The 16524-nt window shown below is 40.9% G+C and overlaps 1 protein-coding gene across 1 annotated transcript in view; it reads left to right on the top strand.

Annotated features, from left to right (window-relative positions):
• The first annotated feature begins 9448 nt into the window (after positions 1-9448).
• The window catches only part of DUSP8 (dual specificity phosphatase 8), a 105144-nt gene continuing 98068 nt past the window's right edge, over positions 9449-16524 (top strand). The window contains exon 1 of the mRNA XM_063289339.1: positions 9449-9650. The gene's annotated coding sequence lies outside the window, so the exon portion shown is untranslated. The remainder of the gene's footprint in view (positions 9651-16524) is intronic.

The raw sequence follows: 16524 nt of genomic DNA, 5'->3' as shown, positions 1-16524 counted from the left end.
GAAATGGACTGTGCCCATAAAAATATTAAATGAAACTTTTAAAATAAGAACATAAATTATTATTATTGTTATTATTGTTATTATTATTATTACTATTTTGTGCCTTTGAGTCAATTTTTGACTCATGGAGACTGCATGGATAAGTCCTTGCAGTTTTCTTGGCAAGGATTTTTGGAAGTGGTTGCCATTGCCTCCTTCCTAGGGCTGAGAGAGAGGGACTGGCCCAAGGTCACCCAGCTGGCTTTGTGCCTATGGCGGGACTAGAACTCCGGGTCTCCCGGTTTCAAGCCTGATGGTTTAACTACTACACCAAACTGGCCATCGATCAATCAATGGACATAAGTCCCATTACTGTGCTATTCTTTGATTACATCTTCTTAGAATTCTTATGGTAAATCAGGGCAACTCTTCTGCTAAGTCTGAAACATTAAAAATAAAGAAAGATGTTGCCTTGTACTATCTGTATTGTGATTATTTCCATGAAATAACATTTTACCCCCATAAGGTGTGACAAGCTCTTGATTTTGGTATGGCACAATAGTGCTTCCTAAGGCATTGGATAAATTGATTCCATGCTGTGAGGCCTGAACAGATGGAATTCAACTTTGTTTTCTGAAAAAGATACTCCCATATAGTCCTATTTGTACAAAGGCAAAACTGATGAAAATCAGCTTCCACTTTTATAATTCTACTAAGTTGTTAGGAAATTGGATTTAGCCCCTAGAAACTTTTTGATTTGCTGGCTAGGCTCGGGATGTCGTGGATGAAAACCTTGTTCTTGATTATTTATTCATTTATCAAATTTGTCACTGCCCATCTCCTCCCACTGGAGGGACTCTGGGTGGTTTACAACAGAATACTCAGTAAAACAATAAATATATAAGATGCTTTATAAAATTACATATCATTAATAACATAAATAAGAGTAAAGTCCAGATGGCTGTGATCTCATTCAGTCTTTGTGTGGAAGGGGTACTTTCCAACCCCAGGAATGACTGTTCTCTTCCCCGCCCCAAGCCAGGTGGCAGAGCCAGGTCTTCAAGTTTCTCTGAAAGGCCCAGAGCGATGGGGCTAGCCTCACCTCCAGGGGCAAGATGTTCCAAAGGGCACGCTCTCCTTATTAGAGTGACTTACTGTCATTTTGACCAAAGAGACAGGTTTTCACTTAAAGGAACAGGAACAAACCAAGATTCCCTACAAATATCCAAGTGGGAGGCCCAAACAATCTCTCTCTAACCATCATTTCTGCCATTAACGTGTGCTGAACCAGAAAGCTTATTCAAGGAGGTAATAAGCAACTAGCTTAGCTAAAATAACTAGATTGATTATTTATTTGGAACGCTTGATGGGATTATTGCACTCCCTTGTTTTCTATGTGTATTTCCCTTTTCCTGATAAATTCCATTTTAGGTTGGGAGATCTGGTGTCCCTGTATGATGAGGGAATTTCCCCATGTATAATAATAATAATGATACCATTGCAGGTCCCTGGGAAGAACTTTATAGGTGGACAAAAATGCCTAATTCACTCTAAACATCTGGCTGAATGGGCAATCAACCATAATAATAAAAGAATGCAGTGTCCTGACAGCCAGGAAACACACTGAGACAGGGAACTGGTCTCTAATGTTTATTGCTAATACATAACAGTAACCCTAACAAACTGAAGAAGCGTGGGAAAAACCCAGCCATATAAACCCCAAAGGTTAAGGCGGTCCCGATCTGTGTCTCTTTGAGTGGCTGATCAATTCCTCAGTGCTACGCAGGCGCTTGACAGTCTGGATGGGAGCACCCTGCTCGCCATCCTTACTCATGACATGCAGCTTGGATAAAGGAGGTGGAGAAGGAAAAAAAAGAAGCTGAAATGAAAGAGCGTGTAATAACAGCAGAAATGGTGGAGAAAAGGACAAGGAAGATCAAGAATTGGTCAGCACCAGGTGAAGATGAACTGCATGGTTTTTGGTTGAAACATCTGACTGGTCGGCTCCCACTCATTGCCAAGCAGTTTAACAACGTACTGCAAGGAGGTGAAATTGAAGATTGGTTAACATCTGGCAAAACTCACCTGATAATGAAAGATCCAACAAAAGGGGCAGCACCAGGCAACTACAGGCCAATTACCTGCTTACAACTTTCAGATTGCTAACTGGTGTGGTAGCTGATGCAGTCCAACAGCATCTAGTTGAAAACAAGCTCTTTCTGTCTGAACAGAAAGGAAACTGCCCAAACAGCAGAGGGACAAAAGATCAGTTCCTAATTGACAAGATGATTTTGGAAAACTAAGAGAAAGAAGACCAACTTGAATGTAGCTTGGATTGATTACAAGAAGTCATTCAACTCCCTGCCACATGACTGGATAATCAAGTGCCTAGAAATAACAGGATTCAGTAGAAACTTCAGAAGCTTTGTGCAAATATCAATAGAAGACACAGTTGCTGGTTAATGGTGAGAGACTGGGAGAGGTTAACATCAAGGAATCTTTCAAGGAGACTCACTATCACCACTACTGTTTGTCATTGCATTGATTCCTCTGTCAACAATACTGAACAAGTCAGGCCATGGCTATCAAACATAGAAAATATCTGCTAGGCTATCCCATCTCCTTTACATGGACAATCTGAAGCTGCATGGAAAAGCACCATCTGAATTGGAATCGCTGCTCAACACTATCTGAATATACAGCCAAGATATTGCAATGGAGTTTGGACTGGACAAATGTGCCACCTTTACCATCAACAGGGGAAAAATTTTGAAAGCTGAAGGAATCAAGATGCCCTATGGAAATAACATCAAGAGTCTGATCACTACAAATACCTGGGGATCCTTCAGGCTGACAATATCAAGCACACTGAAGTCAAGAAGAAGGTTAGTAATGAATACATCAGAAGAGTGAAGAAGATCTTAAAGTCTAAACTCAGTGGCCGAAATACCATCAAGGCGATTAACACCTGGGCAATTCCAGTGATTAGATATACAGCTGGAATAGTAGACTAAACTCAAGCTGAACTAGAAGCCTTGGATAGGAAGACCAGAAAAATAATAACAATGAATCATGCCCTTCATCCACGCAGTGACGTTGACAGACTCTATTTACCAAGGAGCATAGGTGGGTGTGAAATGTTGCAAGACCTCCAAGGTCCCTTGCAATCCTATGATTCTATGATTGAAGTGCATCAGACAGTTGAAGAAATAAAAAGGACATTGGAAGAATATCTGAAGAACAGTGAAGAAGATGCACTAAAGCTAGTACTGGCCTATAAAAAAGACCAAATGAAGAATATAAAAGAGACATGGCAAGTATTACATGGCCAGTACATAGAAAAACTAGCTGGCAAAGCAGATAATAACAAGACCTGGAAATGGCTATGAGCAGGAAAGTTGACGAAAGAGACAGAGGGGCTAATTCTGGCTGCACAAGATCAAGCCTTAAGAACAAATGCATATAAAGCCAGAATTGAGAAGACAGCAACAGACAGCAAATGCCGTCTCTGCAAAGAAGCTGAAGAAGCAGGGACCACCTAGTTAGCTGCTGCAAGAAGATCGCACAGACTGATTACAAACAATGGCACGACAAAGTAGCAACGATGGTGCATTGGAGTATCTGCGAGAAATACCACTTGCCTGCAAGCAAGAACTGGTGGGACCACAAAATAGGCGAAGTAGTAGAAAATGAAGAAGCTTAAGTGCTCTGGGACTTTAGAATTCAAACAGACAAGCATCTGCCACACAACACCCCAGACTTTACAATTGTTGATAAGAAAGACAAAAAAGTCTGGGCAGTGGACATTGCAACACCAGGAGACAGAAGAAGAGAAGAGAAAGAACTTTTGGCAGGAAGATCCAGAGCACCTTTCTTTATGTTTTCCAAGAGCTGGACTGAAGGGAGAAGTCCTGAGTAAAGTGGCTAAGAATTTCCCAGCTGAACAGATTGGGCAGTAACAGGAGATTGAGTGATCTTCTATCATGATGGTTTACTAGGGAATCCTTGAAATAATGGTGTGCCCCCCATCCCAAGGTTGTAAAAGAAAGTTAGTATGATATTATGAGCATTCTGTTCTTCCAACTGTAGATTTCCTACTTAATCTACACAAATTAGAGAATAGAGTGGAACCATTTTTCAAAGTGTGAGACACTATCTTCCAAATCTATTTATAGAACAGGGGAGGGGGTGATTTCTGCTAATTCCTCCTCCATTGGCAGGTATTCACACTGCATCCTATACTATACCTAAAGATATCCTAATTCCAGGTCAGTGGGATGGGTAAAGAGGGAATGGAAAAAAACAGAAAATGAAGAAAAATTAACAATGGGTAAATATACTCTATTTATAAATTCAAGAAAAGCTAGGAACCAAAATGTAACTATAAAAATGCCACCATCTGTTTAACCTGTGTTATTCTGGCTTCAGTGGTGGCATTTTAGTGTGAATGACTGAGTCCTGCTCTCTGAGCCTTGTTGTTTTCTTGCAGATGTTTCATTGCCAGACTAGGCAACATCTTCAGTTGCTCTCACTGAAGGTGTTGCCTAGTCTGGCAATGAAACACCTGAAAGAAAACAGCAAGGCTCAGAGAGCACCAAGCACTCCACAGTTCAACCCTGAGCTATAAATACTCTCTTCGATTGACTAAGTACTACCAATCCCATACAGCCTTCTCTACTCCAGCCTGTTCTCCACATATACTGTATGCTGAACTGCAACTCTCATCAGCTCCTTACAGTGTGATAATGGTCTCACATATATCTACTTGGCAATAAATTCCATTTAAACCAGTTAACTGGAATGCTAAGTCGTGCAACCCCTCCATTTGCAACATCAGCCACTTCTTTCCCCTTGCTCACTATGAAAATGCTGATTGCAAAAGAATTATCCAGGTTCCAGACTGTTTGCTGGAAGCCCAAACTGAATTTTTCCATACCACTTGTCATCCATGTAGGCATTTTGCAGATGCCTACAATTTCAAATTTCCATATATGTTCTGGATGATCAAATGTCAATCTTCTTTACCATGAAAAACTTAATTGACTAGTTGCTGTAAGCTCATCATCTAGATTTGTCTCTGCTATCTGTTCAATTGGAGTTTTTTAAAAGTCAAGTGAATAATTATTTTTGCACCATTCCCAACTATGTTTAACTGATCTGATGCCTGATTAATGAGAAATGGATTGTAGAGATCAAAGTGTTTCATCTGTACTTGTTGTGATAACCACAATTGAGGCCTTGTACAAACCCAAGTTGTTACCTGTTGGATTTTTGGCCTTAAAAGGAAAATGCATCAGCTGAACTGCACAGAATGTTTAACCATCTATTTTTCTGAGCTCATAGTTGTGTTCAGTCTTTTCTCCATATTCCCAAGATTCCGTTTGGCACTTGGCTGGCAGTTTTCAGAAACATAATGCTAAATTGTATGGGCCTGCAAGCTACTACTACATGGAGACTGAGGTCATGGTTGTTTTACCCTGCAAGCTAAAAAGATAAACTATTTAAAATTAGATTTTCCTGCTATATTAATATATAGGAATTAAAAATAAGGGTAGGTTCTGGTTTTGTGTTTCACAGCAATGGGACAAACTATCCAAATCTTTAATTTGGGGGAATCAACTTTCTCTCCTAAAGCTGCTCTACAGGACTATCCAACTCAGAGTCAACAGTTCAAATTTCAGTATATATTTAAGATTAAGGCTAAATTACAAGATTGTATTTTTAGGAACATTCCTTTTATACTTCAAAATAGCTTCTGGCAGTATCAAAAAATATCATCCACAGATGTCTGTTAAAAACCACAATGATGTTATGGGCATCATGATGCAAATGTCATCCAGTACATAATTTGCATTATTTGGGTTATGATGTCACAAAGTATATGACATCATTACTTCCCTCCCTCAACATCTGTAAGCCTATCTTAGAACTGTACATCTGGCTTTTTAAATCAACAACCAGTGTGTTGTCCCAAGAAATACAGGTTAATGAGAAATAGTCTACCCATAGCTCCCTGGGTGTTTCCAGATAAATAGCTGAAAGAACAAACAGTCAGAAAGTACTGTGTGAAGTAGTTCCATCTTTTCCTTCCAAATGGATTTTCTCTGAAAATAAATTGAGAAAAGGAAAATGAGTAAGACTACAAATGGAGGACACTGCTGTTTAGATCCTGTGTAAAATGTTGTGAGTAAAGCAGAAATCTGAAATTGATAAGCTGCAACATTTTGCATCTTTTTTGAGCGAAAAAGCCTTATCTCTCTGAAAACCTGGCAACATGGCAAAACTGAAGTGCTTCCAAAAAAACGTATTTGGCAATTTGGATAGAGATGGTTGATGCTGTCTTGTACCTTGGGAGCTTTATATTGTTAAAGAGGAAATCTTAGGAGAATTTGGGCAGAAAAGGCAGTTTGGATCTGAAGACTGAAGACGCAAGCCAAATCTTAGACTTCCATTTCAGCAGGTCCATCCCAGACACATTCACTGGGGAAAATTAAGAAGAAAACCTAATAATGGGATTTGGTAGTCTCCATTTGAACAACAGATGCTTCCTCCTTTTCTTATTAATAATAGCAATTGCTGGGATAAACTCTAAAATGAACTTTAAATATGGATGCGGGAAAGTCCTTTGTTGCAGCCTCTAATTTCATTCACGTTTGGCTAAAAAAAATCTACCAAGCTTTCATTTAAGACAACTGAAACCCTGTACAAAACACCATTAAAAATCCCCTTTTACCATGCCAAGCTCATTAAAAGTAGGTACTGAAACCTCCTCTTCATCCAATGCCTTTCCAGTCACATCTTCTGGCTCCAAAAAAAGATGGCAGGGCCTTTCTGCCTTTGTGCAAATCATCTGATTGGTGGAACACGCAGCATGACCATCCCTAATCCACCCACTTAGAGAAAGCTTGAAAATATGATTCGGTTCCTTGATTATAGGAATAAGTCCTAGAGCGACTCTTGCTGGGTGGTCCCTACAACTATGACTAAATAGTGAGTTTCCTAATGTTTTTTTTAATTGTCGAGAACACTTCTCCATCTTTCCTTTTTCTTCCCTACTGCCTTCCTTTAAAAAAACTCTATTTGAGTGTAGGTAAGGGTGGGTATAAACAGAGGGGGGTAATCTTAACACCTAAACAGCTTGGAGCTGTGCTACTCCCAGGTATTTATGTCAGTGGTTCTCAAACTTTGTGGGACTACAGTCCCCCAAATGATAATTGAATTTGCATGGAGTAAAACTAATGGTTTCATTGGGGTTATGACTGGACAACAAATAAATATGCCACTTGCAACAATTAAATTTTAATCTGTGTATTAATCTGTACAGCAACTGTCTAATGTGGGCTTGTGCAAGCAAACCAAGGAGCAAAATCTAGAGCAAGCTCCCACTTTGCCCGCAAAGCCTGACTGGGACTTACAAATCTTGTTCCTCCCCAGTTGCTTGTGACTCCCCCACACACCTCTGGGAATCCCAATCATCCATTTGAGAAGCCTTGCTTTAGGTAATATAAGAATAAGCAAGCAAGCTGCCCTCCTCCAACTTTTAATGCAATGGTGTAGCTAAACTCTGCAGCTGTCAGCCAGACCTGGTGCTTTGGTGAGAACTGTCAAGTTGAAATTTATATATACACCATCCTTAGTCCCACCTTACTAGGGTTACCAGGTGTCACGCAAAAGGAGGACATCTCCTCCTTTTGTCCTCACGTCCTCACGTCCTTGGTCCAGCAGGCATAGCCTTAAAATCAAATATTGTATGGCTTTTTGGGTGTCTTGGGTTTGTTTGTTTATTTATTTAGTTTGGTCTATTTTCACCACAGTAGTCATTCAAACTTTCATGTATTGTGACCTTGTAAGTTGTCTCCTTCCTTCCTTCCTTCCTTCCTTCCTCTTGTCCACTGACAGCCTAGATTTATATTATTTAATTTATTTCCTGCTTCCAGCAATCAGCTTCAATCCAGCCCCTTCAAATTTAGGATTGCTGTAGTCTGTAGGTCACAGGACTCGTCATACATCTCTGTGGTGAAATTAGAAAAGTGTGCCATCGTCGATTCTATATTATCCTAGCATATGTTCTTGAAAATAAAGATTTGTTGGAAAAGTAGGTGACTGAAAAAGAACCAGAAAGGCTTGGGCACATTTTTTCAGAACAGATGTAACGGGAATAGGGATGCAACTGGATGTGATACACTATTTTTTTCTTCAGAGATTGCTACTATTAAAACCCATACATCTATAATGAGGGGGGGAAAGGCGTATACTAAACTGCGGCCTATGCAAGAAAGGAATTTGGGAGGGATCACATCTACTCATTCCCCTTTATTTATCTGCTTTTTGGATTAAGAGCATTAGAGGATTAGGCGTACAAATCTCAGGTACAATTTTCCTGGCTGCAAATCTCTCTGAAATGTATCACCCAGGAAGGGAACGAAAGAGCCACAAAACTCTGAAATGACAAAGGAGGGTGCTGATAGAATACAGTAGCCATGCAACACCAGATGGCTTTAGCAGGGCAACCATTCTTGGGGGGCGTTTGTTCATTAGAAGCCAGACCTGGATACGATATGAATAAAATCACAGGTATTGTGTGAAAATCTTTCCTGCGTTATTTGCAGCAGCAGCAGCAGCCGCCGCCTCCGTACAAGGGTGTTACATGATTACCCTGTACAATTAGTAGCAGTATAACCTGACCGTATCCTTTTATCTGATTTCTAGCCTATTCTCCTAAGATCTGGCCCTCTAACCCAGCATTTGATGGGTATTTTCCATACCAAAAGCATGGCTGAAATTACAGCACCAGGGTTATGTATTCCTAGTGGGGGTTACTCAGTCCATCCCTGTAATTCAGAGGAGTTGAAGGGAAAAAAAATCCTGCTTCATTTTGCAACTAGCCAATCAAGCTTTCTTTTGCTTCTGGCACTATAAGAGGAGAGGGAGCGATTTCCCAGTTCCTCTTTCCAGCAGCAGGATTTATCTATGTGCCAATCAAGCGAACCTACCCTCCCTTTTGCAACAATAAATGACACGTAGATTTAGAATGAGGGGTTTGTTTTACGCTGCTACATCCCTCTGCATCAGCTTCCTCCACCGAGACGCGGGCATTTCCTTTTTAAGAGCTTGCAAAACTGAAAGGGAATGAGGCACAAAAAGAAAATCTAGCCCATTGCCTCTTTTAAACTGCAATTCTGCCTGCCTGTCTCTCTTTAATCTGCACCCAAAGCCCAGGATCAGAGGCTGACGTCATCCTGCCCCTGAGCCTCCCTCTCTGATTGGCTGGGGGTGACGTCAGCTGCTTTTTTTCAAGGCATGACCTAATCCTCAGTTCATTTTTAGTTCTAAAGTGCAACCTTCTGTTCCTGGATCCTTCAGCCTTGTTAATGCTTATCTGTGCTATTCCACCCTCCCCCCCCTGCGCGCGCGCCCGCGTCCCCTGTGCGGGGGTATGCCCGCTCCTTAGTTCCTGGGCTGGCATAATGACCGCAGTTCGGTGTGGCTGCGTGTTTGTGTTTGCAGAAGGCTAGAACTTGCATTCTCAACGCTTGCCCTAGTCTTTCAAAGCTGTTCCCATCAGATCTTCTCGTAATTGGTTAATCATCCTGACGAATGTGCAGAAATTTGCAACTAATCGGAGCGCTGCAAGGGCTTTGATTTTGGGCTGCAGAGGAGGTGCCAGGCGGGTAAGTGTTCCAGCGTATTAAGGGTTGCCTTGAAGGGGAGCTGTGGATAGTAGAGAGGGGGCTTGATAATCCCGCAGAGCACTGCAGGACCATAGGGATTTTGCGGTCTGCAATCTTGTGGGAACCTGACAACGCGCCCAGGATTATAATGTAATACCTTCCACATCGGGACCCAAACGTCGCCTCCTGCTTTCCGCAGACGGAAAGAGATGAAATGTGGCTGCAGATCGGTTTTTGTTTAATCTGCGACGGTGCGTGAATTCGGTCTGTCGTTTTTCTGTAAGAGGAAGTTCGCGCGGGGGGGGGGGTTCTCTGGTGGTGGAGTTGACGTGTGGTCGTTTAATGCACAATTACTGCAGGATCAAGTAGGAACAACTCTTGAATGCATTCGCAAAGCCGCAGCAGCGGTAGCGGTGATGCAGAGAAAACAGACCTGCAACCAACACATCGCATATTTATGACGTGTATTGAAGTAATAGGAGGATTAAAAAAAAACACCGAGTTATACTCAGGGTCAGTAAAATAGGAAGACCCTGAATAGATCTGTCCTTGCTGCGCGGGGGTGGTGGGGTGGTGGTGGTGGTGATGTATATTCTGTAGTCTCTACTCCCATTTATTGAGAGGCTGTTGTCGTTTATGTCGCGAGGCTTGGAAAGAAAGAGCAAAGGGAAACGAGGTTCACACGCTCTTTTTGGATGCTGAAACTTGAAGGCTCTGATGATCTTGGGAGGTGGGTGGCTGCGGCCGCAAAGCCAAACCTTTCTAGCTGGCTTCGCGGGGCTGGCGGTGTCCTTAAGCTACGAGAGTTTGCACTGCCCCGAGATAGCCTTGGCGATTGGGAATCGGCGCCTGCGAAGTTTCACTTTTGCTGGTGCCTTTAGAGAACAGCTAAGTCAATAAATAGTGAATTAAAGCATGTTAAAAGCCATTCCGACCACAAAGCATTCGGAGCCGGGGCTCCTGCCAGCAACCATGTTTATACTGTGAGTCAGCACTTGACGGCTTCAAAACACGGACTGCCCCGTGCACCCCGCTTAAGAGCAAAAGGTGGTTCCTAGGACGATGCGCCCCTATGGCTTGCGCCTAGTTCAGCAAAGCCCGGGGAGAAACGTCTTCATGGGGGGTCACAGGAAAGAAGCATTCTTGAAGTCTGCCAGGATTTGTCATATCTGGGGCTGGCAGAAGTGATCGGTCCTTCCTATGAGAAAGAGTAATGGTGGAAAATTCGGACGCTAAAAACAAAGGTTCAGCTACTGCGTTGCGGTTCTACGACAGCCACCGCGTTTTCAGCATGTTTTTAATAATGGGTAGACTTGTCTTTATTTCTCTTTTACAGAAGTGTGATCATGGTTAGTTTCAAGTTAGTTCTGAGCCTCAGCTTCACAGTCTATGAAGTGAAGATATGTTTTTGATTAATTGGAAACCTTAGAATGACCTGCAACAAATAATTCCTAACATTTTGCAAGTGTAATTGAATATTAGTTTTTGCAGAAAAAAATCTCAGGGAACCATGAAGAAATTTCAGAGGGGAAGCCCCACATTAACTGGGTTTTTTGGCTGCAGTATGCCTTCCTTTTTCAAGGTAGTACCCTTTATGTTTTAGAATTGTAGAACAGGGAATTTAGAATATCTGCAAACCTACAGGAGAAAATAGGCTGAGAAGTAGCAAAGGAGTTTGAACCTTGATTTAGTGGTGGGGGTCAGGGTTAAGGAGTTGAACTGGCACCAGAAAGACCAGAAGACAAGCTTACTGGATAACTTCAAGCCAGCCGTATTCTCTCTCTCTCTCTCTCTCTCTTTCTGTCTTGGTAAAGCCTACCTCACTGGTTTGTTGTGAAGAAAAGTAGGAGAAGGGAGCACTATGGAGGCTCCCTTGAGTTCCTGAATGAAAGGCTGGATATGACTCAAATGATCGAAACATCATTCAAGCTGTTGTATCAGACTGACTGAAACGTGATTTCATGCCTGACTGATATTACTGTGTTGGTGTATACCAGAGGGGAAGAGTAAACAAAAGAAAACTATTTTTAAACCCAACATGCATTCTGAGCTCTGTAGTTTAACCAATATATTTCATGTTCGGACATTTCAAATAGCACTTTTACTATCATTGATGAAAAAGCCCTTTGTCAGGAAGCTTTTTAAGAGTCTGTGTACATCCAAACCTGGGAAGTGTGCTGAGCAGGCAGCAGTGAGAAATTTGATGGGTCAGTTGACTCATTTTGCATGAGAATAATTATGTTCAAGCCTGAATGAATTTATGTATTTGTCTCTGTGCAAATCTGTGTATTTGTCTAGTCAGCATGCATGTATGTGAAAGGTAAGATGGAGTAAGAAGCTTTTAGCCACACTGCAGCTTGTCTACTTGCATTCTGTTTGTCTTTCTGAACACTTAACAATCAACTATTACCAAAGATGATACACATATACAAATTGGCATATATTTTTGCTATAGGCTGCCATCTAGCCTGTTTTGTTCCGATTATAAAGTCCAAAGGGGCTCAGAGGATTCCGTACAGGAGAGCAGTCCACCTATCTTTCAGCCCTGCTGCAGATGTGGCTTCCAGATTGCAAAAGACACAGCTTTGTTGATGCTTCCCATTCTCTGCATGTTTACCTCCCTCCTCCCCATCTTTCCTTTTAATCTGTTGAGAGCCACACAAGATCTCTGATTGCTCAGGCAGGCAGGTAGAAATGGCTGGTCAGCTGGAGAACTGTAAATTGGAAAAAAAGCCACAATTGCTTTGAGGTTGTTCAAAAGGCAATATAATGTTGGTATAATTTAGGGATCGTGATTTGCACTTCATTTGCATGCAGTCTCAGTCACCAGGCCTGCAGTGTACCATGTGAGGAAGAAATGCCTGCCAAAGAGAAATACCCCCAGTTCCAAAAAGATCCAGATAACCTGCCAGTGAGGAAATGCCTTCCTACTTTCAAATGAAGTAATCAGGCAGACTTAGAATGTAAACAGGGAATTGAATCCTAAAAGACAGTGACACTCCAGATGTCCTGCTGCAGTTGGGGCAGAATATCCTGGCAAGGCAAGAAATCCATTTTCTTTTTTGGTAGTATACCTTCTCCTAAGTTCCAATTGGATGCTGCAGCAGTCAAAGGCCCAGTCAGTTGCTGGACAAAGGACAATCTAGAACAGGGTTCCTCAACCAGGGTTCCATGGAACCCTACGTTTCCACAAGAGTTCACTAGGGGTTCCCTGGGAGATCATGTTTTATTTAAAAATTATTTCAAATTTGGGCAACTTTACATTGAAGAGGTAAGTTTCGTTCTTTTAGTTTAAGGACACTGTTAATGTATATATACAGGTCTACCCATGAAACGAATATAATAATTTTGTAACTTCTGGCCTCTATTTGAGCCTGAATGTGCAGAGGTCCCCAGGCCTGAAAAGTATTTCAAGGGTTCATCTAGGGTCAATCCAGATTATTTTTTTGAGTTTGGGAAAAATTCAATTTTTGTTAAGTAGAGTCAGGTAGTTTGGCTTTTCATTGATAAATATTTGAACCAATGTAGAAATGGAACAAAACGACGAACAGGCATTTAAAACCTACTTCAACCTGTTTATTCATAGACAAAAGAAGGAATCATCGTCATGTTGGGCTGTGGAAAAAATCGAAATTCCACAGTTGGGTAATACGTCTTTATTAGAACTAACCAAAACAGCAGAAGTGTGCCAGTATTGTGGTATCTTCTCAGTTCCTCAGAATATAAAATATAATAATAATAATAACCACAATGACAATAATATAGATAAGACAATCCCATCAAACTATCACAGGGTTTGGACCAAAATCAGTTTCCACTAGTTAGAGATCTTTTGATGAGGACTCTGACCTGGATTCATCCACTTCAGTCATCTAGCCCAAATGAACAGATACAGTTACCATATCACAGATTTTCACAACCTTGGCAACTTTAAGATCCATGGACTTCAACTCCCAGAATTTCTGGCTGGGGAATTCTGGAAGTTGAAGTCCACACATCTTAAAAGTTGCCAAGGTTGAGAAACACTGCCATATCAGATGGTGGTGACACGTCTGAGTTCTTACATGTAAGAAGACCAGTTTGGGAATGAAGAATCTACAGAATATGTAGATGAGCTTGCAAACAGCTCAGGCTTAATGAGTAACGAGTAATGGAGGGGCTGATAGAGCTCTACTATCAAGCTCTTTGAAAGTAGCTTGTTGTATGTATTGTTTCATGAATTTGTGTGACTGGCTATCTTTGTGCCTTGGCTTCCCTAGCATACTAACTCTTGACTGGACCCTTATTCTCACTTGCTTGATTTCATTCTCTGGAACTTTGAGTGGAACTCAGATGATTGGTTTATGTCTTCTGGACTGATTTACTGACTATCCTCCTACATGTCACTTTTGCTGCAAATAATTATTTTTGGAATTCGATATCAGATTGTATAAGCATCCTTTTATAATTCTTTGATTCTAGGCCTGGCCCAGGGCAGGGCAGAAAGTTTTCAAGTTTTCCAGAAGTCTTCAGCCCCCCCCCTTTTTTTTTAACTTGCCAGATGAAGAATTCTGAGAGTTTAAAAGCTCATGAATTCCGATTGATCTTAATAAACACATTCACCAGTTTTAGATTATTCTGGCAGCTACAATATTTCCTCATTGCTGTCTGCTATGCAAATGAGATTAATATGGGTGACAACAACAATGTCAGATGACTAAGATGAGCATTTGGGTTTTTTGTGTATTACTGTAAATTATTCAATGAGCTGAACTTCATAACAGCAGATATTTAAGCTCATAGATTTCCATTATGAATCCAACAATCTAATTATACATGTTTACATATCTCTGTAAATACTACTTTCTTCTAAGCTAGAATTGTATGTATAAATAACTTGGAATGAACTGCATTGAATAGAATGGGACGTTTTCCACGTCTTCAGGGTGAGGAACCCATGGTCTTTCAGGTGGTGTTGAACTATAATTCCTAGTATCACTTACTATTGACTATCGTAGCTTGGTCAGATTGGATCTAAAGTTCAGCACATGTGAATTTCAGGTCATACCCACATTCGTTTGAGTCCTGTTAAAAGTGAATCTGTTGTTTTTTTAGTTCGAGTGTGTGTGTATATTTTTTTATTTTAGATTTTTTTTATCCCGCCTTTATTATTTTTATAAACAACTCGAGGTGGCGAACATACCTAATACTGCTTCTTCCTCCTATTTTCCCCACAACAACAACCACCACCCTGTTGAGCTGAGAGACAGTTACTGGCCCAAAGTCACCCAGCTGGCTTTCATGCCAAAGGCGGGACTAGAACTCACAGTCTCCTGGGTTCTAGCCTGGTGCCCTAACTACCAGACCAAATTGGCTCTCTATATGCCATATATATGCCATATAAAACTGATAGTTTAGGGAACTATAAAGACAATTTGCTCCTTAAAACCATTCACTGTTGAGTAGCTGTATTGGCAAATCAGGGTTGATTGAGGAAGTACTCTAGGTAATGGTTTACTGACGGAGTAGGGTAGAATGAATGGAATATGCCACTAGGCAGGACCTTTACACATCTCCAGTCCCAGACTTTTCATGTTATGTTTTGAAATCTGTGGTTAAGATATTTCAGAATAGCAGCTACTGTATTTTCCTGATATAGCAGAGAAGACAAAACATACTTCTGTGGCATCTTATCATGAAATTTCATTGGACTTTTTAACTGGTGAAAAAAGTGTGTGCTATTTAAATAAGGTAAGGCATCATTCTATTTATAAGATCTTTCTGATTTACATTCAGGCTACTGAGTATTTATGAAAAATCCACAGTTGTTCCACTGCTGACATAGTGGGTGGCACATAATCTTTGCATATTGCAGCACATTTAGTAACTATGAAAGGTTTGTAGTGTCTTGCATCCTAATATGTGTGAAGCTTAAAACTGCAGCTGGTGTTCAGATGACATATTTGTTTCCTCTATTTCTTTGCCTGATTCTGAATTTTGAAAAGAGAAGGTGGATTCTGCTAAAGATCCATTCAGGTTGAAGTAGAATGGACAAAGTAACATAATGGGTAAGAACTCACTGTATAATTAGAGATTGCTGATGCTTTATGAATATAACTAATAGTTTGGCAAAGGTGCATTAATTTTAATATATAGAGTTTTTATTTATTTAAATTTATTGGATGCCCAACTCCGATGGGTTGAGTTGGGTTTAAGAAGGCAAAACAGCTCTTAAATGTTGAACATATTCTCTTTGTTAATAGGTAAACAACTTCCTCCTCCTCCTCTCCTTCTTGGTGCCTTCGAATATTTTCTTGACAAGGCTTTTCAGAAGTGGTTTGCCATTGCCTCCTTCCCAGAGCTGAGAGTGACTGGCCCAAGGTCACCCAGCTGGCTTTGTGCCTAAGGCGGGACTAGAACTCACGGTCTCCCAGTTTCAAGCCTGATGGTTTAACTACTACTGTACACCGCACTTGCTCTATGTAAACCTTCTGCTTATATTTTAGTATGCCTGGGTACATCTTTTGAGGAGATCTTTGATTATACTGTTTGTGGATGGTAGAAATTGTAATTCAGCACATTTGGAGGAGATCAGGTTAGGGAAAGCTTGTTAAGTATGTCTTCATAGAGCACAGGTTATTTAAAAGAAAAAGTCAAAATGACAGCCACAAATGCACAGTTCAAATCCAACCCCTCTTTTACGTATGTCACACTTTTTGGCCTATGACTGTAAATCTTTATTTTTAAATGCAGGAGTCACATGCGTACATAAAAGAGATGGGGTTTGATTGCATGATTGCGGCCATCTTGTCCCCCATGGATACCTTGATGGAGTGTCTGGTTATTTGCTCAGAACTTTGCATAATATATATGCAAAATGATTAGAGTTTGATTT

The sequence above is a fragment of the Candoia aspera genome, chromosome 1, assembly GCF_035149785.1.
Source record: "Candoia aspera isolate rCanAsp1 chromosome 1, rCanAsp1.hap2, whole genome shotgun sequence".
In the NCBI taxonomy this organism is placed as follows: Eukaryota; Metazoa; Chordata; class Lepidosauria; order Squamata; family Boidae; genus Candoia; species Candoia aspera.
Note: the sequence above shows the minus strand (reverse complement) of the source record. Positions and strands in the feature narration are given on the sequence as shown.